Source organism: Procambarus clarkii, chromosome 55 (genome assembly GCF_040958095.1).
Source record: "Procambarus clarkii isolate CNS0578487 chromosome 55, FALCON_Pclarkii_2.0, whole genome shotgun sequence".
In the NCBI taxonomy this organism is placed as follows: domain Eukaryota; kingdom Metazoa; phylum Arthropoda; class Malacostraca; order Decapoda; family Cambaridae; genus Procambarus; species Procambarus clarkii.
In genome coordinates, this window is record NC_091204.1 from 23,036,771 (window position 1) to 23,060,909 (window position 24,139).

The window sequence follows — 24,139 nt, forward strand, 5'->3', positions numbered from 1 at the left end:
GATGTTTTGGATATGGACCTAACAGCCCCTCTCCTTTAAAACTTGGAATTGTGTTCAATATTGTAGCTATATTATTGGGTAGGTGTTTTGTTTTTACACATCAACCCAACCGTCCTGGACCTAACCTCCCTTTATCTAACTTCAATTTTTTTGTATTTATGGGAGGACCGTGTTGTTGTGCATCAACCTACCAGTCCTGGACCTAACCTCTGATACACGGATCATGGTTCAATATTGCATCATATTCGTAGCATTTTTTTCACATAATACAACCATCCTCAACCTAACCTCTATTACCTGGAGGAGGGAGGTTAATGGAAAATATGATAATAATGGGAATTTTCTCTACATCAGTTCAACTTAACCATCCTTAACCTAACCTTAGTTAGAAAGGGATATAACTCACAAAAACTATTTAATTACCATTTACCCAATTTTCTTTATCCTAACCCATAACCAGAGGGTTTAGACCCCCTTACTTTGAAGTTATATAAAGGAAGGTTAGGTCCAGGACGGTTGGGTTGATACACAAACAACACGTTCCTCCCATATTTACGATAAATTTGTCGAAAGTCGAAAAACAAATAATTCATGAAAACTTGGCTTATTAGGCAAATCCGGCCTTGCATAGTAGGCTGAGAAGTGCGTTCTGGCTACTAGGTACGACATATATATATATATATATATATATATATATATATATATATATATATATATATATATATATATATATGTCGTACCTAGTAGCCAGAACTCACTTCTCAGCCTACTATACAAGGCCCGATTTGCCTAATAAGCCTAGTTTTCATGAATTAATGTTTTTTCGACCACCTAACCTAACCTAACGTTTTCGGCTACCTAACCTAACCTAACCTATAAAGATAGGTTAGGTTAGGTTAGGTAGGGTTGGTTAGGTTCGGTCATATATCTACGTTAACTTTAACTCCAATAAAAAAAAATTGACCTCATACATAATGAAATGGGTAGCTTAATCATTTCATATGAAAAAAATTAGAGAAAATATATTAATTCAGTAAAACTTGGCTTATTAGGCAAATCGGGCCTTGCATAGTAGGCTGAGAAGTGAGTTCTGGCTACTAGGTACGACATATATATATATATATATATATATATATATATATATATATATATATATATATATATATATGTCGTACCTAATAGCCAGAACGCACTTCTCAGCCTACTATTCAGGGCCCGATTTGCCTAATAAGCCAAGTTTTCATGAATTAATGTTTTTTCGTCTACCTAACCTACCTAACCTAACCTAACCTAGCTTTTTTTGGCTACCTAACCTAGCCTTACCTATAAATATAGGTTAGGTTAGGTTAGGTAGGGTTGGTTAGGTTCGGTCATATATCTACGTTAATTTTAACTCCAATAAAAAAAATTGACCTCATACATAGAGAAAAGGGTTGCTTTATCATTTCATAAGAAAAAAATTATAGTAAATATATTAATTCAGGAAAACTTGGCTTATTAGGCAAATCGGGCCTTGAATAGTAGGCTGAGAAGTGAGTTCTGGCTACTAGGTACGACATATATATATATATATATATATATATATATATATATATATATATATATATATATATATATATATGTCGTACCTAGTAGCCAGAACGCACTTCTCAGCCTATTATGCAAGGCCCGATTTGCCTACTAAGCCAAGTTTTCATGAATTAATTGTTTTTCGACAACCTAACCTACCTAACCTAACCTAACCTAAATTTTTTGGCTACCTAACCTAACCTAACCTATAAAGATAGATTAGGTTAGGTTAGGTAGGGTTGGTTAGGTTCGGCAATATATCTACGTTAATTTTAACTCCAATAAAATAAAATTGACCTCATACATAATGAAATGGGTAGCTTTAACATTTCATAAGAAAAAAATTAGAGAAAATATATTAATTCAGGAAAACTTGGCTTATTAGGCAAATTGGGCCTTGCATAGTAGGCTGAGAAGTGCGTTCTGGCTACTAGGTACGACATATATATATATATAAATATATATATATATGTCGTACCTAGTAGCCAGAACGCACTTCTCAGCCTACTATGCAAGGCTCGATTTACCTAATAAGCCAAGTTTTCCTGAATTAATATATTTTCTCTAATTTTTTTCTTATGAAATGATAAATCTACCCATTTCATTATGTATGAGGTGAATTTTTTTTTATTGGAGTTAAAATTAACGTAGATATATGACCGAACCTAACCAACCCTACCTAACCTACCCTAACCTATCTCTATAGGTTAGGTTAGGTTAGGTAACCGAAAAAGTTAGGTTAGGTTAGGTTAGGTAGGTTAGGTAGTCGAAAAACAATTAATTCATGAAAACTTGGCTTATTAGGCAAATCGGGCCTTGAATAGTAGGCTGAGAAGTGAGTTCTGGCTACTAGGTACGACATATATATATATATATATATATATATATATATATATATATATATATATATATATATATATATATATATATATATATATATATATATGTCGTACCTAGTAGCCAGAACGCAATTCTCAGCCTACTATGAAAGGCCCGATTTGCCTAATAAGCCAAGTTTCACTGAATTAATATATTTTCTCTAATTTTTTTCTTATGAAATGATAAAGCTACCCATTTCATTATGTATGAGGTCAATATTTTTTTATTGGAGTTAAAATTAACATAGATATATGACCGAACCTAACCAACCCTACCTAACCTAACCTATCTTTATAGGTTAGGTAGCCGAAAAAGTTAGGTTAGGTTAGGTTAGGTAGGTTAGGTAGTCGAAAAACAATTAATTCATAAAAACTTGGCTTATTAGGCAAATTGGGCCTTGCATAGTAGGCTGAGAAGTGCGTTCTGGCTACTAGGTACGACATATATATATATATATATATATATATATATATATATATATATATATATATATATATATATATATGTCGTACCTAGTAGCCAGAACGCAATTCTCAGCCTACTATGAAAGGCCCGATTTGCCTAATAAGCCAAGTTTCACTGAATTAATATATTTTCTCTAATTTTTTTCTTATGAAATGATAAAGCTACCCATTTCATTATGTATGAGGTCAATATTTTTTTATTGGAGTTAAAATTAACATAGATATATGACCGAACCTAACCAACCCTACCTAACCTAACCTAACCTATCTTTATAGGTTAGGTTAGGTTAGGTAGCCGAAAAAGTTAGGTTAGGTTAGGTTAGGTAGGTTAGGTAGTCGAAAAACAATTAATTCATAAAAACTTGGCTTATTAGGCAAATTGGGCCTTGCATAGTAGGCTGAGAAGTGCGTTCTGGCTACTAGGTACGACATATATATATATATATATATATATATATATATATATATATATATATATATATATATATATATATATATATGTCGTACCTAATAGCCAGAACGCACTTCTCAGCCTACAATTTAAGGCCCGATTTGCCTAATAAGCCAAGTTTTTATGAATTAATGTTTTTTCGTCTACCTAACCTACCTAACCTAACCTAACCTAGCTTTTTTTGGCTACCTAACCTAACCTTACCTATAAATATAGGTTAGGTTAGGTTAGGTAGGGTTGGTTAGGTTCGGTCATATATCTACGTTAATTTTAACTCCAATAAAAAAAAATTGACCTCATACATAGAGAAAAGGGTTGCTTTATCGTTTCATGAGAAAAAAATTATAGTAAATATATTAATTTAGGAAAACTTGGCTTATTAGGCAAATCGGGCCTTGAATAGTAGGCTGAGAAGTGAGTTCTGGCTACTAGGTACGACATATATATATATATATATATATATATATATATATATATATATATGTATATGTCGTACCTAATAGCCAGAACGCACTTCTCAGCCTACTATGCAAGGCCCAATTTGCCTAATAAGCCAAGTTTTCATGAATTAATTGTTTTTCGGCTACCTAACCTACCTAACCTAACCTAACTTTTTCGGCTACCTAACCTAACCTAACCTATAACGATAGGTTAGGTTAGGTTAGGTAGGGTTGGTTAGGTTCGGTCATATATCTATGTTAATTTTAACTCCAATAAAAAAAAGTTGACCTCATAATTAATGAAATGGGTAGCTTTATCATTTCAAAAGAAACAAATTAGAGAAAATATATTAATTTAGGAAAACTTGGCTTATTAGGCAAATCGGGCCTTGCATAGTAGGCCAAAAAGTGCGTTCTGGCTACTAGGTACGACATATATACATATATATATATATATATATATATATATATATATATATATATATATATATATATATATATATATATATATATATATATATATATATGTATATATATACATATATATGAGAGAGAGGGAGGACGGAGAGGGGGACGGACACGTGGTGAGCAAGGTCCTACACTTGAACCAATTTCAACGAGGATCACAATGCCTGAGCCAGCCAAGACTTGACCTATGTAGGTATGAACACCTGCTGAAGGCCCCGGGGTGACAAGGAGAACCGTATCTCCTTCATTCCAACAATATGAACGTAGAAAGGTGCGTTGTCTGAGCTTTGTGTATGGCGAGGCAGGTACAGTGTATGGGTGAGGGTGAGGGGAGGGTCGCCGCCATCTCAGTGCCGCCACCCACCAGCCCCCAGGGGGGGTACGGGGGGAGGGGGGGAGTGATATATGGGGGGAGGCTTTCGAGCTGCCTACAGTGATGTTAGTGGAAAGTTAGTGCGTTCATAAGCAAATCGGTGAGTGTAGTGTTAAAAACAAAGTGCACTAGTGATTTCCCCGAGTGTTGATAGTGTGTAACAAGTGTGACTGCGGCTTCCCTCGCGTGCCCCCCCCCCCTCCACCACCCCCGCCCGCCATCTTCCCCCACCCCGCTACCTGCGCCCGACCCAGCCAGCCGCCCATCAACACACAGCCTACCCACACACGGTGCCCAGGCCATGCCCAACTCCCCCAGGAGGGTAATGCTTGCCGTGCTACCCTCCACCCGGGAAGGAGAGGGTGCACTCAGTGGGCAGCCAGGCGTCATCACATCTAGGCATGGCACATGTCGCACAGCCTCTTTCCAGCCAAGAAGATGAACACCCAAGAGGAAACTGTCAAGTGTGTGACAGACGGTATCGTCTCAATTGAAATGGAACTGTCCGCTATCATTCTGCCAATTCAGGTGGTTGTCTAGGGTCTAGGCGCCCGCCCCGGGGCAGTGACGATGAACAACCTGCTGCAGGAGCGAGGAACAATACCTCCCTCAACTTCATTTCAGCAGATAATCTGCTTGAAGCAGTCAAAGCGACGTCCACCAGGACCTTGCCCCACATCCCCAAGGCTGCCCGTCATCAAGCAGCAGCCAAACTCACCAGTCTGCTGACAAAGGTCAACAATGCTCCCAGAACCTCTGGATCGTGGCACAATCTCCATCTATTTGGGAATGCATGCCTAGCATTACCGCCCAGGAGAGACAAGTCATTAACAACCTCTGTAATCAGGGCACTTAATGAATTCCCCAGAGCAGACAACCTGGTCCGCCTCCCCCCTCGTGCCAAGAACCCCAGTCGCAGGACGACCAACAATAACTCTTCTGAGAACCACAAAATGAGAGCACAGATCACCAGGAAAATATAAGAGGGCAATACCACAGGTGCCATCAGAATCATGACCAGCGATGACACTATTGCCCCCAGGAACGCCACGACAGCAGAGGCTCTTCAAGACAAACACCCACCCAGAGCCCCCGACAGCAGCAGGGATCCCCAGGAAAACAATGCTGGCATAGAACCCTCGACTGTTCGAGAATCTGAGGTGTACAAAGCAGTCATGTCTTTCCCAACAGGTTCAGCAGGGGGCTTTACAGGCCTAAGACCTCAGCACATCAAACAAATGCTGAACCCGATGCTTGGAGATGCTGCAAAGGACCTTCTAGTGGAACTTACCAGATTCTCCAACATGTGTTTGGCTGGCGGCATCCCTGAGGACATCAGGCCTGTCTTTTATGGAGCAGCACTCTGTGCTCTAAAGAAGGATAGGGGTATCAGGCTCATTGCCGTTGGCAACACCCTCCGACGCCTCGTAGCTAAGGCTGCAGTCAGATCTATCAGCCAGGAAGCAGCCACCTTGCTGAAACCTCATCAGCTCGGGTTTGGGATCCCCCTAGGTTGTGAGGCTGCAGCACATGCAGCGCGTGCTTACATTGCTGATCTCCCGGACCAGAAGGCACTAGTAAAGCTTGACTTCAAAAATGCCTTCAATCAAGTCAGACGAGACGCTGTCCTCAGGGCTGTACACAACCATTTCCGTCCCCTTTACCCATTCATCCGATCGTGCTACAGTGGGGACTCTAAGCTTCTTTTTGGGGAGCATGAAATAAACTCCTGTGAAGGTGTCCAACAAGGTGACCCCTTAGCCCCCCCCTCCTTTTCTGCCTAGCTATCAAAGAGGTCACCGATAGTCTGACAAGCGAGCTAAACATCTGGTACCTGGATGATGGCACTCTAGCTGGAAGTCCGGAAACCATTTTGGAGGATATAAGGAAAATCCAGGAGCTGGGAGCAGCCTTAGGCCTCATTCTCAATGCATGCAAATGTGAAATAATCTCCCGCAACCCAGACATCACTGGGCAAATACAAAATGTTCTTCCAGACATTCTCGTTGTCAAGCCACCGGACTGCACTCTCCTGGGTGCCCCCATTGGCCCACGAGCAATCGAGGAGGTCCTGGCTGCAAAAATCACTGACCTAAAGAGAATGCTGGACAGGATTGACAAGATTGATGCCCATGATGCTCTCTTTCTCCTCACAAGATGCCTGTCTCTCCCTAAGTTGACCTACTTTCTGAGATGTTCTCCATCCTACAGCAACCCTAAGTTATATGTGTATGACACCCTTCTGAGGTCCATGCTGGTGAAAGTCCTGAACCTGCCATTGGACGACTCTCAGTGGGAGCAAGCAACCCTTCCTGTAAGACTCGGCGGCCTTGGTGTCCGCACAGCCTCCCAAATTGCTCTACCAGCCTTCCTTTCCTCCTCCCACGCATCGCACAACCTCGTCAGAGATATTTTACCTGCAACCCTGAGAGATTCAGCAGGAATACACGATCCTGCTTTCACTAAATGTTCAAATCAGTGGGATGTTCTTGCAGCCCCAGCAACCATTCTAGAGCCAACAAAACAACACAAACAGTCCGGCTGGGACCACCCTCTAGTGGAAAAAGTAGCTGATGCCATGCTCAGTGTCGCAACATCAGACAAGGAGAAAGTCCGCCTCAGAGCAGTGCATGCCCCCCATGCAGGAGACTTCCTCCTGGCAATACCCATGTCAGCAATGGGCACGCGCCTAGATCCAGAATCCCTTCGTGTAGCAGTGGCCCTCCGCCTTGGTGCCCCAATTCACACTGAATACAAGTGTATTTGCAATAGGGTGGAAGCAGACCAATACGGACTGCATGGGTTGCATTGCGGAAGCACAAAGGGCTGGCATGCAAGACACAACGAGGTCAATGACATCATCAAGAGAAGCCTCGTCTCAGCTAGGTGCCCAGTGGAGAGAGAACCTCGCATCCTAGGGGTCCAAAACCCGGATTTCCCCGCACTTCGCCCTGATGGCATCACCATATACTCATGGAAGGAGGGTAGACAGTTGGTGTGGGACTACACATGTGTATCCACCCTGGCTGACACCTATGTACACTTCGGAGCTGATCAAGCAGGTGGGGCGGCCAACCACAGGGAAACAGCTAAATCACTCAAGTATAGGCGACTGGAAGGTCAATACCTCTTTGTTCCCATAGCGTCTGAGACGCATGGCCTCTGGGGCAAGAGTGCCTTGGGATTTCTCAAGGAATTGGGTTCCAAGCTCATTGACGTCACCAGAGACCCAAGGGCTTCCAGTTTTTTGTTTCAGCGTCTCAGTGCGGCGATCCAGAGGGGAAATGCTTACTGCGTCCTCGGTTCCTGTCCAGAAGCGGAGGAGCTTCAAGAGATCCATAACCTTTAGGCATTTGTCTTGTATGTTTTGTAACCTTTAAATACACAATAAAGGAAAAAAAAAAAAGGGAAGGGGGTGGTAGGAGAAAAGCACACAGAACTGTATTGGAGGGGACCTACATTCCCTCCAATGCGTTATGTGTGGTTTCCTCCGAGGCTATGGGTCCCCCTTCTTCCAGCCAGAGGTGGTACTCCCTATATATATATATATATATATATATATATATATATATATATATATATATATATATATATATATATATATATATATATATATATATATATATATATATATGTTTCATTGAATATGACCGCATATTCTGTATTTATTATTTTCTGGTTTCGGGCTTCTATCCCTCTAACTATTTTCTTAGCATCAGGGCTTAATTGAAATAGGAGTTCTCCAAAACTCATTTTCGTACTTTTAAGGTGAAGAAAAGAAGTGATTTACTATAGAGTGTATTACACTTATTTGTATAATTTGCACGACGTTTCGAACCTCCATGGTTCATTCTCAAGTGAACAGATCTTACAATACTAGTTGATTTTATACCCGCATTAGGTCAGGTGATAATACAATGAAGGTGAAAACATGGGGGGATACATAAGGGATAAACATAGGGGCTGCAGAAGGCTTATTGGCCCATACGAGGCATCTCCTATCTAAACACAAAGATTAATCCAGTGTAATTGGCCTGTTATGTTGGACATTGTCTTCTGTGTTGGCATCGATATGTTCTTGTCTTGTCCTTACTCTCATGGTGGGTAGAGTAAATATTAGAGTATTTACTCTACCCACCATGAGAGTAAGGACAAGACAAGAACATATCGATGCCAACACAGAAGACAATGTCCAACATAACAGGCCAATTACACTGGATTAATCTTTGTGTTTAGATAGGAGATGCCTCGTATGGGCCAATAAGCCTTCTGCAGCCCCTATGTTTATCCCTTATGTATCCCCCCATGTTTTCACCTTCATTGTATTATCACCTGACCTAATGCGGGTATAAAATCAACTAGTATTGTAAGATCTGTTCACTTGAGAATGAACCATGGAGGTTCGAAACGTCGTGCAAATTATACAAATAAGTGTAATACACTCTATAGTAAATCACTTCTTTTCTTCACCTTAAAAGTACGAAAATGAGTTTTGGAGAACTCCTATTTCAATTAAGCCCTGATGCTAAGAAAATAGTTAGAGGGATAGAAGCCCTAAACCAGAAAATAATAAATACAGAATATGCGGTCATATTCAATGAAACATGTTTGAAAGAAAACCTGCTGCCAGTATACACCAATATATATATATATATATATATATATATATATATATATATATATATATATATATATATATATATATATATATATATATATATATATATATATTTATATATATATATATATATATATATATATATATATATATATATATATATATATATATATATATATATATATATATATATATATATATATATGCGAACAAGCCTGAATGGTCCCCAGGACTATATGCGAATATTCTGGGGTGTGAGTTTTCATTCATATATATATATATATATATATATATATATATATATATATATATATATATATATATATATATATATATATATATATATATATATATATATGTTGTTGAAAAGGACAGAAAGGGTAAGATTAATAATTCTAACACGAATCTTCTCAATATTTCTTACGTTTTTCTTCACTGTCAAGGGTAATTGAAAAATTAACTCTCCAAAAATCATTCTTTTTTCTGGTGTGGCGCCTGAAAGCGTTTCGTAATGCTTATTACATTTTCAAAGACTTAGTTCCTGTAAAATAGTCTTATAGGGGGTACAAGTGTTGTGTTAGTCGACTCTTCAGAGGATGCATGACGTTTCACCTTTCTTTTAATGATGTCTTTGACAAAACTATTGAAGAAAACAAAAAAAAGAACAAAAAAAAAAAAAAGGACAACCTACTCATGAAAAACTCCCCAGACACCCTTTGGGGGGGAGGGGGGACCTGGGTCGTGAGGGGGACCTGAGTTGTGGGGGGCAGGGGGGAGAGGATGTGGTTTGGAGAGGGTAGAGGGGAAGTGAGGGCTTGGAGGGATGGGGGAGAAGGGTATTACACTCTACTACTTACTCTATTACACTCTATTACACACTAGTATGTAGTGGGATACCACTATTGAGAGTGTAGTGTGACATCACTATTGAGAGTGTAGTGTGACAGCACTACTGAGAGTGTAGTGTGACATCACTATTGAGAGTGTAGTGTGACATCACTATTGAGAGTGTCGTGTGACATCACTACTAAGAGTGTAGTGTGATATCATTACTGAAAATGCATTGTGATCTCACTACTGAGAGTGTAGTGTGATATCTCTACTGAGAGTGTAGTGTGACCTCACTGCTGAGAGTGTAGTGTGACATCACTATTGAGAATGTAGTGTGACGTCATTACTGAGGGTGTAGTGTGACATCACTACTGAGAGTATAGTGAGACATCACTACTAGGAGTTTAGTGTAACATCAGTACTGAGTAAAGTGTGACATCACTATGGAAAGTGTTGTGTGTGACATCAATACTTAGTGTAGTGTGACCTCACTACCGAGAGTGTAGTGTGACATCACAACTGGGAGTGCAGTGTGACATCACTACGGAAAGTGTAGTATGAAATCAATACTAAGAGTATAGTGTGACATCAATATTAAAAGTGTAGTGTGACATCACTATTGAGAGCGTAGTGTGACATCACTATTGAGGGTGTAGTGTGACATCACTACTGAGAGTATAGTGTGACATCACTATTGAGAGTGTAGTGTGGCATCACTACTGAGAGTATAGTGTGACATCACTACAGAGTGTAGTGTGACATCAATACTGAAAGTATAGTGTGACATCACTACTGAGTCCCTTAGTGGGACAGCCAGAGGCTTAGGGCCCGTGCAGGAATATCCCTGCAAAAAAAAATACCGAGTGTAGTGTGACATCACTACTAAGAGCGTAATTTGACATCAATACTGAAAGTGTAATATGACATTACTATTGGGAGTGTAGAGTGACATCACAACTGGGAGTGTAGCGTGATATTACTACTCAGAGTGTAGTGTGACATCACTACTGAGAGTGTAGTGTGACATCACTACTGAGAGTGTAGTGTGACATCACTACTGAGAGTGTAGTGAGACATCAGTACTGAATGTAGAGACACATCACTAATAATAGTGTAATGTGACATCGATACTGAAAGTGTAATGTGACATCACTACTGAGAGTGTAGATTGACATCACTACTGGGAGTGTAGTGTGATATTACTACTCAGAATGTAGTGTGACATCACTACTGAGAGTGTAGTGTGACATCACTACAGAGAGTAAAGTGTAACATCACTACTGGGAGTGCAGTGTGACATCACTACTGAAAGTGTAGTGCGAAATCACTAGTAAGAGTGTAGTGTGACATCACTACTGAGAGTGTAGTGTGACATCACTACTGAGAGTGTAGTATGACATCACTACTGAGAGTGTGGTGTGACATCACTACTGCGAGTGTAGTGTGACATCACTACAGAGAGTGTAGTGTGACATCACTACTGAGAGTGTAGTGTGACATCACTACTAAGAGTGTAGTGTGACATCACTATTGAGAGTGTAGTGTCACATCACTACTGAAAGTGTTGTGTGACATCACTACTGAAAGTTAAGTGTGACATCACTACTGAAAGTTAAGTGTGACATCACTACTGAAAGTATATGGTGAAATCACTACTGGAAGTGGAGACATCACTACTGAAAGTGTTGTGTGACATCAGTACTGAGAGTGTAGTGTGACATCAGTACTGAGAGTGTAGTGTGACATCACTACTGAACGTGTAGTGTGACATCACTACTAAGAGTGTAGTGTGACATCACTACTGAGAGTGTAGTGTGACATCACTACTGACAGTTTATAGTGACATTACTACAGAGAATATAGTGACATCACTACTGAGAGTGCAGTGTGTCCTCACTACTGAGAGTGAAGTATGACCTGACTAATGAGTGTAGAGTGACATCACTTCTGAGAGTGTTTTCAGACATCACTACTAAGATTTTAGTGTGACATCAGTACTGAGTAAAGTGTGACATCACTACTGAGAGTGCAGTGTGACATCATTACTAAGTGTAGTGTGACATGACTATTGAGTGCAGTGTGACATCACTGCTGATAGTGTAGTGTGACATCATTACTAAGAGTGTAGTGTGAGATCACTACTGAGAGTGCAGTTCAACATCATTACTGAGTGTAGTGTGACATCACTATTGAGAGTGTGGTGTGACTTCACTACAGATAGTGTAGTGTGACATCACTACTGAGAGTGTAGTGAGACATCACTACTAAGAGTGTGACATCAGTACTGAATAAAGTGTGACATCACTATGGGAAGTGTTGTGTGTGACATCAATAATTAGTGTAGTGTGAACTCATTACTGAGAGTGTAGTGTGACATTACTACTGGGAGTGCAATGTAACATCAATACTGAAAGTGTAGTATGAAATCAATACTAAGAGTATAGTGTGGCAACACTATTGAGAATGTAGTGTGACATCACTATTGAGAGTATAGTGTGACATCACTACTGAGTGTAGTGTGACATCACTACTAAGAGTGTAATTTGACATCAATACTGACAGTGTAATATGACATTACTTCTAGGAGTGTAGACTGACATCACAACTTTGAGCGTAGTGTGATGTTACTCCTCGATTGTAGTGTGACATCACTAGTGAGAGTGTAGTGTGACATCACTACTGAGAGTGTAGTGAGACATCAGTACTGAATGTAGAGACACATCACTAATAATAGTGTAATGTGACATCAATACTGAAAGTGTTATGTGACATCACTACTGAGAGTGTAGATTGACATCACTACTGTGAGTGTAGTGTGATATTACTACTCAGAGTGTAGTGTGACATCACTACTGAGAGTGAAGTGTGACATCACTACTGAGAGTGAAGTGTAACATCACGACTGGGAGTGCAGAGTGACATCACTACTGAAAGTGTAGTGTGAAATCACTAGTGAGAGTGTAGTGCGACATCACTTCTAAGAGATAAGTGTGACATCACTACTGAGAGTGTAGTATGACATCACTATTGAGAGTGTGGTGTGATATCACTATAAAGTGTGAAGAGGTACATCACTACTGAGAGTGTAGTATGACATCACTATTGAGAGTGTGGTGTGATATCACTATAAAGTGTGAAGAGGTACATCACTACTGAGTGTAGTATGACATCATTATCAAGATTGTAGTGTGACATCACTACTACGAGTGAAATGTGACATCACTACTAAGAGTGTAGTGTGACATCATTACTGAAAGTGTAGTGTGACTTCACTACTGAGAGTGAAGTGTGATATCTCAGAGAGTGTAGAGTGACACCACTGCTCAGTGTGTAGTGTGACATCACAACTGAGAGTGTAGTGTGACATCACTACTGAGAGTGTAGTGACATCACTACTGAGAATATAGTCACATCACTACTGAGTGTGCAGTGTGACATCACTACCAAGAGTGTAGTGTGACATCACTACTAAGAGTTAATTGTGACGTCAGTATTGATTTAAGTGTGACATCAGTACTGAGTAAAGTGTTACATTAATACTGACATTGTTGTGTGACATCAATACTGAGTGTAGTGTGACATCACTACTAAAAATGTAATGTGACATCACTACTGAGAGAGAAGTATGACATCACTACTGAGAGTGTAGTGCGACATCATTACTGAGAGTGTAGTGTGACATCATTACTCCGAGTGTAGAGTGACATAACTACAGAAGGGGTAGTGTGACATCAATACTGAGTGTACTGTGACATCATTACTAAGAGAGTAGTGTGACATCATTTCTAAGAGAGTAGTGTGACATAAATATTGAGTGTAGTGTGACATCACGATTGAGAGTGTAGGTTGACATCACTACTGATAGTGTAGTGTGACATCACTGCTGAGAGTGTAGTGTGACCTCACTGCTGAAAGTTAAGTGTGACATCACTACTGAAAATATAGGGTGACATCACTACTGAAAGTGGAGACATCACTACTGAGTGTAGTGTGACATGAGTACTGAGTGTAGTGTGACATCAGCACTAAGAGTGTAGTGTGACATCACTACTAAACGTGTAGTGTGACATCACTACTAAGAGTGTAGTGTGACATCACTACTGACAGTTTATAGTGACATTTCTACAGAGAATATAGTGACATCACTACTGAGAGTGCAGTGTGACCTCACTATTGAGAGTGAAGTGTGACCTGACTATTGAGTGTAGAGTGACATCACTTCTGAGAGTGTAGTCAGACATCACTACTAAGATTTTAGTGTGACATCAGTACTGAGTAAAATGTGACATCACTTCTGAGAGTGTAGTGTGACATCATAACCTAAAGTGTAATGTGACATTACTATTAAGAGTGTAGTGTGACATAACTACTGAGAGTGAAGTGTGACATCACTACTGAGAGTGCAGTGTGACATCATTACTGAGTGTAGTGTGACATCAGTACTAAGAGTGTAGTGTGACATCACTACTAAACGTGTAGTGTGACATCACTACTAAGAGTGTAGTGTGACATCACTACTGACAGTTTATAGTGACATTACTACTGAGAATATAGTGACATCACTACTGAGAGTGCAGTGTGTCCTCACTACTGAGAGTGAAGTATGACCTGACTAAAGAGTGTAGAGTGACATCACTTCTGAAAGTGTTTTCAGACATCACTACTAAGATTTTATTGTGACATCAGTACTGAGTAAAGTGTGACATCACTACTGAGAGTGCAGTGTGACATCATTACTAAGTGTAGTGTGACATGACTATTGAGAGTGCAGTGCGACATCACTGCTGATAGTGTAGTGTGACATCATTACTAAGAGTGTAGTGTGAGTTCACTACTGAGAGTGCAGTTCGACATCATTACTGAGTGTAGTGTGACATCACTATTGAGAGTGTGGTGTGACTTCACTACAGATAGTGTAGTGTGACATCACTACTGAGAGTGTTGTGAGACATCACTACTAAGAGTGTGACATCAGTACTGAGTAAAGTGTGACATCACTATGGGAAGTGAGTGTGACATCAATAATTAGTGTAGTGTGAACTCACTACTGAGAGTGTAGTGTGACATTACTACTGGGAGTGCAATGTAACATCAATACTGAAAGTGTAGTATGAAATCAATACTAAGAGTATAGTGTGACATCAATATTAAAAGTGTAGCGTGACATCACTATTGAGAGTGTAGTGTAACATCAATAATGAGAGTATAGTGGGACATCACTATTGAGAGTGCAGTGTGACATCACTACTGAGAGTATAGTGTGACATCACTACTGAGTGTAGTGTGACATCACTACTAAGAGTGTAATTTTGCATCAATACTGAAAGTGCAATATGACATTACTACTGGGAGTGTAGATTGACATCACAACTGGGAGTGTAGTGTGATATTACTACTCAGAGTGTAGCGTGACATCACTACTGAGAGTGTAGTATGACATCACTACTGAGAGCGTAGTGAGACATCAGTACTGAATGTAGAGACACATCACTAATAATAGTGCAATGTGACATCAATACTGAAATTGTAATGTGACATCAGTACTGAGACTGTAGATTAACATCACAACTGGGAGTGTAGTGTGATATTACTACTCAGTGTGTAGTGTGACATCACTACTGAAAGAGTAGTGTGTGACATCACTACTGAGAGTGAAGTGTAACATCACTACTGAAAGTGTAGTGCGAAATCACTAGTGAGAGTGTAGTGCGACATCACTTCTAAGAGTGTAGTGTGACATCACTACTGAGAGTGTAGTATGACATCACTATTGAGAGTGTGGTGTGACATCACTATAAAGTGTGAAGAGGTACATCACTACTGAGTGTAGTGTGACATCAATACTGAGTGTAGTATGACATCATTACCAAGATTGTAGTGTGACATCACTACTACGAGTGAAATGTGACATCACTACTAAGAGTTTAGTGTGACCTCACTACTGAGAGTGAAGTGTGATATCTCAGAGAGTGTAGAGTGACACCACAGCTGAGTGTGTAGTGTGACATTACAACTGAGAGTGTAGTGTGACATCACTACTGAGACTGTAGTGTGACATCACTACTGAGAACATAGTGACATCACTACTGAGTGTGCAGTGTGACATCACTACTGAGTGTGCAGTGTGACATCACTACTAAGAGTTAATTGTGACATCAGTATTGATTTAAGTGTGACATCAGTACTGAGCAAAAACATTACTACTGACAATGTTGTGTGACATCAATACTGAGTGTAGTGTGACATTAATACCTAATGTGTAGTGTGACATCACTACAAAAAGTGTAGTGTGACATCACTACTAAAAATGTAGTGTGACATCACTACTGAGAAAGAAGTGTGACATAACTACTGAGAGTTTAGTGCGGCATCACTACTTGAGTGTTGTGTGACATCATTACTCCGAGTGTAGAGTGACATCACTACAGAGAGGGTAGTGTGACATCAATACTGAGTGTAGTGTGACATCATTACTAAGAGAGTAGTGTGACGTCATTTCTAAGAGAGTAGTGTGACATAAATATTGAGTGTAGTGTGACATCACAACTGAGAGTGTAGTGCGATATCACTACTGCGAGTGTAGTGTGACATCACCACTGAGAGTGTAGTGTGTCATCACTATTGAGAGTGTAGTGTGATATCACTACTGAGAGTGTAGTGTGACATCACTACTGAAAGTTAAGTGTGACATCACTACTGAAAGTATAGGGTGACATCACTACTGAAAGTGGAGTGAGACATCACTACTGAGAGTGTAGTGTGACATCAGTACTGAGAGTGTATAGTGTGACATCACTACTGAAAGTGTAGTGACATCACTACTAAGAGTGTAGTGTGACATCACTCGTGAGAGTTTAGTGTGACATCACTACTGACAGTGTAGAGTAACATTACTACAGGGAGTATAGTGACATCACTACTGAGAGTGCAGTGTGACCTCACTACTGAGAGTGAAGTGTGACCTGACTATTGAGTGTACAGTGATATCACTTCTGAGAGTGTAGTCAGACATCACTACTAAGATTTTAGTGTGACATCAGTACGGAGTAAAGTGTGACATCACTACTGAGAGTGTAGTGTGACATCATAACTGAAAGTGTAATGTGACATTACTATTGAGAGTGTAGTGTGACATAACTACTGAGAGTGAAGTGTGACATCACTACTGAGAGTGCAGTGTGACATCATTACTGAGTGTAGTGTGACATCACTATTGAGAATGCAGTGTGACATCACTACTGATAGTGTAGTGTGACATCATTACTAAGAGTGTAGTGTGACATCACTACTGAGAGTGCAGTGCGACATCATTATTGAGCGTAGTGTGACATCACGATTGAGAGTGTAGTGTGACATCACTACTGATAGTGTAGTGTGACATCACTGCTGAGAGTGTAGTGTGATATCACTACTAAAAGTTAAGTGTGACGTCACTACTGAAAGTATAGGGTGACATCACTACTAAAAGTGGAGACATCACTACTGAGAGTGTAGTGTGACATCAGTACTGAGAGTGTAGTGTGACATCAGTACTGAGAGTGTAGTGTGACATCACTACTGAGCGTGGAGTGTCACATCACTACTAAGAGTGTAGTGTGACATCACTACTGGGAGCGTAGTGTGACATCACTACTGACAGTTTAGAGTGACATTACTACACAGAATATAGTGACATCATTACTGAGAGTGCAGTGTGTCCTCACTACTGAGAGTGAAGTATGACCTGACTAATGAGTGTAGGTTATCTTGAGATTATCTTGAGATGATTTCGGGGCTTTAGTGTCCCTGCGGCCCGGTCCTCGACCAGGCCTCCACCCCCAGGAAGCAGCTTGTGACAGCTGACTAACACCCAGGTACCTATTTTACTGCTAGGTAACAGGGGCATAGGGTGCAAGAAACTCTGCCCATTGTTTCTCGCCGGCGCCCGGGATCGAACCCGGGACCACAGGATCACAAGTCCAGCGTGCTGTTCGCTCGGCCGACCGGAACCCATCGATGAAAGTGTAGAGTGACATCACTTCTGAGAGTGTTTTCAGACATCACTACTAAGATTTTAGTGTGACATCAGTACTGAGTAAAGTGTGACATCACTACTGAGAGTGCAGTTCGACATCATTACTGAGTGTAGTGTGACATCACTATTGAGAGTGTAGTGTGATTTCACTACTGATAGTGTAGTGTGACATCACTACTGAGAGTGTAGTGAGACATCACTACTAAGAGTTTAGTGTGACATCAGTACTGAGTAAAGTGTGACATCAGTACTGAGTAAAGTGTTACATCACTATGGAAAGTGTTGCGTGTGACATCAATACTTAGTGTAGTGTGACCTCACTACTGAGAGTGTAGTGTGACATCACTACTGGGAGTGCAATGTGACATCACTACTGAGAGTGTAGTGTGAAATCAATACTAAGAGTATAGTGTGACATCAATATTAAAAGTGTAGCGTGACATCAATATTGAGAGTGTAGTGTGACATCACTACTGAGAGTGTAGTGACATCACTACTGAGAGTGTAGTGACATCACTACTGAGAATATAGTCACATCACTACTGAGTGTGCAGTGTGACATCACTACCAAGAGTGTAGTGTGACATCACTACTAAGAGTTAATTGTGACGTCAGTATTGATTTAAGTGTGACATCAGTACTGAGTAAAGTGTTACATTAATACTGACATTGTTGTGTGACATCAATACTGAGTGTAGTGTGACATCACTACTAAAAATGTAATGTGACATCACTACTGAGAGAGAAGTATGACATCACTACTGAGAGTGTAGTGCGACATCATTACTGAGAGTGTAGTGTGACATCATTACTCCGAGTGTAGAGTGACATAACTACAGAAGGGGTAGTGTGACATCAATACTGAGTGTACTGTGACATCATTACTAAGAGAGTAGTGTGACATCATTTCTAAGAGAGTAGTGTGACATAAATATTGAGTGTAGTGTGATATCACAACTGAGAGTGTAGTGCGATATCACTACTGAGAGTGTAGTGTAGCATCACGATTGAGAGTGTAGGTTGACATCACTACTGATAGTGTAGTGTGACATCACTGCTGAGAGTGTAGTGTGACCTCACTGCTGAAAGTTAGGTGTGACATCACTACTGAAACTATAGGGTGACATCACTACTGAAAGTGGAGACATCACTACTGAGTGTAGTGTGACATGAGTACTGAGAGTGTAGTGTGACATCAATACTAAGAGTGTAGTGTGACATCACTACTAAACGTGTAGTGTGACATCACTACTAAGAGTGTAGTGTGACATCACTACTGACAGTTTATAGAGACATTACTACAGAGAATATAGTGACATCACTACTGAGAGTGCAGTGTGTCCTCACTACTGAGAGTGAAGTATGACCTGACTAATGAGTGTAGAGTGACATCACTTCTGAAAGTGTTTTCAGACATCACTACTAAGATTTTATTGTGACATCAGTACTGAGTGTAGTGTGACATCACTATTGAGAGTGCAGTGTGAAATCACTGCTGATAGTGTAGTGTGTCATCATTACTAAGAGCGTAGTGTGACATCACTACTGTGAGTGCAGTTCGACATCATTACTGAGTGTAGTTTGACATCACAATTGAGAGTTTAGTGTGACTTCACTACTGATAGTGTAGTGTGACATCACTACTGAGAGTGTAGTGAGACATCACTACTAAGAGTTTAGTGTGACTTCAGTACTGAGTAAAGTGTGACATCACTATGGAAAGTGTTGTGTGTGACATCAATACTTAGTGTAGTGTGATGTCACTACTGAGAGTGTGGTGTGACATCACTACTGGGAGTGCAATGTGACATCACTACTGATAGTGTAGTATGAAATCAATACCAAGAGTATAGTGTGACATCAATATTAAAAGTGTAGCGTGACATCACTATTGAGAGTGTAGTGTGACATCACTTCTGAGAGTATAGTGACATCACTATTGAGAATGTAGTGTGACATCACTACTGAGAGTATAGTGTGACATCCCTACTGAGTGTAGTGTGACATCACTACTAAGAGTGTAATTTGACATCTATACTGAAAGTGAAATATGATATTATTACTGGGAGTGTAGATTGACATCACAATTGGGAGTGTAGTGTGATGTTACTTGTTACTACTCAGAGTGTAGTGTGGCATCACTACTGAGAGTATAGTGTGACATCACTACTCAGAGTGTAGTGAGACATCAGTACTGAATGTAGAGACACATCACTAATAATAGTGTAATGTGACATCAATACTGAAAGTGTAATGTGACATCATTACTGAGAGTGTAAATTGACATCACTACTGGGAGTGTAGTGTGATATTACTACTCAGAATGTAGTGTGACATCACTACTGAGAGTGTTGTGTGACATCACAACTGAGAGTGAAGTGTAACATCTCTACTGGGAGTGCAGAGTAACATCACTACTGAAAGTGTAGTGCGAAATCACTAGTGAGAGTGTAGTGCGACATCATTTCTAAGAGTGTAGTGTAACATCACTACTGAGAGTGTAGTATGACATCACTATTGAGTGTGGTGTGACATCACTATAAGTGTGAAGAGGTACATCACTACTGAATGTAGTCTGACATCAATACTGAGTGTAGTATGACATTATTACCAAGATTGTAGTGTGACATCACTACTACGAGTGAAATGTGACATCACTACTAAGAGTGTAGTGTGACATCATTACTGAAAGTGTAGTGTGACCTCACTACTGTGAGTGAAGTGTGATATCTCAGAGAGTGTAGAGTGACACCACTGCTGAGTGTGTAGTGTGACATCACAACTGAGAGTGTAGAGTGACATCACTACTGAGAGTGTAGTGTGACATCACTACTGTGAATATAGTCACATCAATACTGAGTGTGCAGTGTGACATCACTACTAAGAGTGTAGTGTGACATCACTACTAAGAGTTAATTGTGACATCAGTATTGATTTAAGTGTGACATCAGTACTGAGTAAAGTGTTACATTACTACTGACATTGTTGTGTGACATCAATACTGAGTGTAGTGTGACATTAATGCTTAATGTGAAGTGTGACATCACTACTAAAAATGTAGTGTGACATCACTACTGAGAAAGAAGTGTGACATCACTACTGAGAGTGTAGTGCGACATCACTACTGAGAGTGTAGTGTGACATCATTACTCCGAGTGTAGAGTGACATCACTACAGAGGGGGTAGTGTGACATCAATACTGAGTGTAGTGTGTCATCATTACTAAGAGAGTAGTGTGACAAATATTGAGTATAGTGTGACATCACAACTGATAGTGTAGTGTGACATCACAACTGATAGTGTAGTGTGACATCACTATTGAAAGTGTATTGTGACATCACCACTGAGAATGTTGTGTGACATCACTATTGAAAGTGTAGTGTGACATCACTACTGAGAGTGTAGTGTGACATCACTACTGAAAGTTAAGTGTGAAATCACTACTGAAAGTATAGGGTGACATCTCTACTGAAAGTGGAGTGAGACATCACTACTGAGAGTGTAGTGTGACATCAGTACTGAGTGTAGTGTGACATCACTACTGAAAGTGTTGTGTGACATCACTACTAAAAGTGTAGTGTGGCATCACTACTAAGAGTTTTGTGTGACATCACTACCGACAGTGTACAGTAACATTACTACAGGGAGTATAGTGACATCACTACTGAGAGTGCAGTGTGACCTCACTACTGAGAGTGAAGTGTGGCCTGACTATTGAGTGTAGAGTGACATCACTTCTGAGAGTGTAGTCAGACAACACTACTAAGATTTTAGTGTGACATCAGTACTGAGCAAAATGTGACATCACTTCTGAGAGTGTAGTGTGACATCATAACTGAAAGTGTAATGTCACATTACTATTGAGAGTGCAGTGTGACATAACTACTGAGAGTGAAGTGTGACATCACTACTGAGAGTGCAGTGTGACATCATTACTGAGTGTAGTGTGACATTACTATTGAGAATGCAGTGTGACATCACTACTGATAGTGTAGTGTGACATCACTACTGAGAGTGTAGTGTGACAGCACTGCTGAGAGTGACTTGTGACATCACTACTGAGAGTGTAGTGTGACATCACTATTGAGAGTGTAGTGCGACATCACTACTGAAAGTGTAGTGCGACATCACTACTGAGAGTGTAGTATGACATCACTATTGAGAGTGTAGTGTGACTTTCACTACTGAGAATATAGTGACATCACTACTGAGAGTGCAGTGTGACATCACTACTGAGTGTAGCGTGACATCATTACTAAGAGTGTAGTGTGGCATCACTACTGAGAGTGCAGTGCGACATCATTACTGAATGTAGTGTGACATCACGATTGAGTGTAGCGTGACATCACTACTGATAGTGTAGTGTGACATCACTACTGAGAGTGTAGTGTGACAGCACTGCTGAGAGTGACTTGTGACATCATTACTGAGAGTGTAGTGTGACATCACTACTGAGAGTGTAGTGCGACATCACTACTGAAAGTGTAGTGCGACATCACTACTGAGAGTGTAGTATGACATCACTATTGAGAGTGTAGTGTGACTTTCACTACTGAGAATATAGTGACATCACTACTGAGAGTGCAGTGTGACATCACTACTGAGAGTGTAGTGCGACATCACTACTGAGAGTGTAGTGTGACATCACTTCTGAAACTACTGAGCTGGGGAGAATGGTCTTATTGCAACATTCGCTCCAAATCGAAAAATATCTTTAACTATAACGTAGCTTACCATTAATGTAGTCTGTCCTCTCCCTCACCCTCTCAAATATAGCCTAAACCCTCTCAAATAGTCTAAGCCCTCTCAAATATAGCCTAAGCCCTCTCAAATAGTCTAAGCCCTCTCAAATATAGCCTAAGCCCTCTCAAATATAGTCTAAGCCCTCTCAAATATAGCCTAAGCCCTCTCAAATATAGTCTAAGCCCTCTCAAATATAGTCTAAGCCCTCTCAAATATAGTCTAAGCCCTCTCAAATATAGTCTAAGCCCTCTCAAATATAGCCTAAGCCCTCTCATATATAGTCTAAGCCCTCTCAAATATAGCCTAAGCCCTCTCAAATATAGCGTAAGCCCTCTCAAATACAGCCTAAGCCCTCTCAAATATAGTCTAAGCCCTCTCAAATATAGTCTAAGCCCTCTCATATATTGTCTAAGCCCTCTCAAATATAGCCTAAGCCCTCTCAAATTGTCTTAGCCCTCTCAAATATAGTTTAAGCTCTCTCCAATATAGTTTAAGCCCTCTCATATATAGTCTAAGCCCTCTCAAATATAGTCTAAGCCCTCTCAAATATAGCCTAATCCCTTTCAAATATAGTCTAAGCCCTCTCAAATACAGCCTAAGCTCTCTCAAATACAGCCTAAGCCCTCTCAAATATAGTCTAAGCCCTCTCAAATATAGTCTAAACCCTCTCAAATATACTCTAAGCCCTCTCAAATATAGCCTAATACCTCTCTAATATCGTCTTAGCCCTCTCAAATACAGCCTAAGCCCTCTCAAATACAGCCTAAACCCTCTCAAATACAGCCTAAGCCCTCTCAAATACAGCCTAAGCCCTCTCAAATATAGTCTAAGCCCTCTCAAATATAGTCTAAGCCCTCTCAAGTATCTTCTTATACTATAGTTTATAGTAAAAAAAAACATTTTTATTTACAAATGTGCAAGAAGATAATTCAGTTAAGTTCAAAGTGTCCTTCCAGTGGGCGGAAGTTCGCTATATACTACATATATTACCTGGCTTTACCTGATAGTGATAAAGTGTGTGTGTGGCTCACCAGTGGACCTGCCCCAGCTGCCTCCCGTCAGGAGCTGTGGCGAGTGAATGATTTCGTCTCCACACACACACACGGGTTGGCCTCACGCAGTGGCTGGTCGAGTCGCCCGCCAACCTCCCCACAACCTGCACCTATTGTGCATTGTAATCCAGCATTTCCTAAAGTATACGCCTCATGCTATGATATACTAGAACTTGTATGTTTAGCTATGTAATTATCTGTATTTAATGTACGTATGAGAGGCATTTATATGGATGA

The 24,139-nt window shown here is 40.3% G+C and overlaps 1 protein-coding gene across 3 annotated transcripts in view; it reads right to left on the reverse strand.

The window, feature by feature from the left end:
• LOC123755764 (von Willebrand factor A domain-containing protein 5A-like) overlaps positions 1-23,920 on the reverse strand; it is a 273,896-nt gene extending 249,976 nt beyond the window's left edge. For all 3 annotated transcript variants that reach the window (XM_069305549.1, XM_045738530.2, XM_069305547.1), the window contains exon 1: positions 23,851-23,920. The gene's annotated coding sequence lies outside the window, so the exon portion shown is untranslated. The remainder of the gene's footprint in view (positions 1-23,850) is intronic.
• Positions 23,921-24,139: the final 219 nt, after the last annotated feature.